This window comes from Oncorhynchus gorbuscha, unplaced genomic scaffold (genome assembly GCF_021184085.1).
Source record: "Oncorhynchus gorbuscha isolate QuinsamMale2020 ecotype Even-year unplaced genomic scaffold, OgorEven_v1.0 Un_scaffold_20944, whole genome shotgun sequence".
In the NCBI taxonomy this organism is placed as follows: Eukaryota; Metazoa; Chordata; class Actinopteri; order Salmoniformes; family Salmonidae; genus Oncorhynchus; species Oncorhynchus gorbuscha.
The window spans coordinates 1-1949 of NW_025762167.1; the positions used below are offsets into that span (position 1 = coordinate 1).

The window sequence follows — 1949 nt, forward strand, 5'->3', positions numbered from 1 at the left end:
TTAATATCTGATACGTCCCCCATCGGGGACTACATATTAAATGGATTTTTCGAACAGGGAGTCGGAAATGGGGCTTGCTCCGTCCGCTCCACGCATCGACCCGGTATTGCAGTACCTCCGGAACGATTGCAACACTTTTCTCCCGTTGTCAGGAAAAAATGCTCATTCGCAAAGCTATGTAAACAGCTAGCTCTAGCAAGAAGCCACAGGCACCACAGGCACCCCTCCCCCCACAGTTCCTGCTGCAAGCACCCCTCCCCCCACAGGCCCCGCCACAAGCACCCCCTCCACTCCCACCGTCTCCTTACTCTCCTCCCTCCTCGTCGCAGTTTTCTTCTTCTTCTTTTTCTTTTCTCCTTCTCCTTCCATCCCGGCCACCTCTTCTTCCATCCCAACCACCACTCCTTCTGTCCCGACCACCTCTCCTTCTGTCCCGACCACATCTCCTTCCATCCCGTCCTTCTCTTTTTCTGTCCCAGCTCTCTCGTCCTCTTTTCCTTCTCCACCCTTCGACTCCTTCTCCTTCTGCTTCTGCTCCGTCCTTCCGCCCCCTTCTTCCGGCTCCTCTCTTCCTTGTCTTCCTCCATCCTCCGCTCTCGCTCCCCCCCCTGCTGCAGACGCGTATGACCTCCGCCGAGCCGGACAGTCCCGCCACAGGTGCGTTACTAAGCCACACCCGTGGCATCTCCTCGGCTCGTCACAGTCCCCGGCCCCGTGCTCCTCTGATCCACAGTACCTACATCTCCTGATGTCACACGAGGCCAGGGTATGGCCATAGGCCATACACCGCCTGCAGAACGGAGGCTGACGGGCATAATTCAATGTCCCCCGGTCAGCCCCCAGGGAGAACATAGCTGGAGGATGGAGGTAACCTCCTATACCCCCCGGGTCTTCCTTGAGGAGCGCCTGAAAACTCCTCCTCCCGTCCCAAAATCCCAGTGTGTCCTTCAGGAGCCTTGCTGAGGAGATGTTGGTCATATATCTCCCCAAGAATGCCCTTACATCCTCTTCTTTCACATAGGGGTTGTACATCTTGACCGTAACAATTCTCAGATTGTTCTTTGCCAGACTTCTCACCACATAATAGCATATGGGTTTCTCCTTCTCCAGCCCTCTCACCATCCGCATAATCTGGTCATGCTGTTCCTCTTTGTAAAAAGTAACCTCAAAGGCTCTCTCTGCTGCATTTTCCTGGAGGCAAAAGACATCTTCCACCCCCAGCTTGAGCACCCCCATTAGCAAAGTCCTCCCAAACACTTCTCTTCCAAAAGGCTCCATGTCTTTTTCCCTCCATGCAAAACGCACCGTGTTTGCAAGGCCGACTCCCGGGACTGACATATAAGGAGCCATCCTTTCCTTCTCCACCAAAACAAAGGTTTTTTTCAAAAAAAAACCCCAAAAAACTCTCCACGAGCAATCAAAAACCAAACCGGTAATAATCACCTTCTCAAAGGGTTTTAACCCTTATCGCCCTCCTACTTCGACCTTTTGACTCAGCGAGCTCTGAGGCACCTGGGTACCAAGCTTGATCTGAGCCAAAAGGCCGAGAAGCGATAACCCACAAATGGAACCCTGCAACCGCCGGGCCCCCGGGGGTCTCAACAGACCTCAGCGGGTTGGCAAAAGCCGGCGGTTCCTCCCTCCCTCCCTCCCTCCCTCCCTCCCTCCTCAGTCACTCACTCACTCACTCAGGTGTTTTTTGGAAAAAGTCGCTAATGTGTCTTTAAGTCACTATCCTGGCCCACCTCTGTCTGTCGGTCGGTCAATTTCTCTTGAAACAAGATAGCGGGCTCTGCAAGAAGCAAAGCACCTCCAAAAATACGTTGAACTCGTAAGTGTTCCTCTCCACGGAAGTCTTTAGTAAAAGGCGAAAGGCTTGTGCGTAATGAAGAGAAACCAGAGTCGTGTGGAAGTCAGAGGCGGGGGCCCGAGACACACTCTGTGCAGCA

The 1949-nt window shown here is 53.5% G+C and overlaps 1 non-coding gene and 1 pseudogene across 1 annotated transcript; one reads left to right on the plus strand and one right to left on the minus strand.

Moving 5' to 3' along the window:
• Positions 1 to 137, plus strand: LOC124031081 (annotated as a pseudogene; the record flags this gene model as incomplete).
• A 1651-nt stretch (positions 138 to 1788) lies between these two features.
• On the minus strand, positions 1789 to 1905 carry LOC124031082. Its single transcript, XR_006838072.1, has one exon. It is a non-coding gene; the product is annotated as a U5 spliceosomal RNA (small nuclear RNA).
• Between the last annotated feature and the right edge of the window lie 44 nt (positions 1906 to 1949).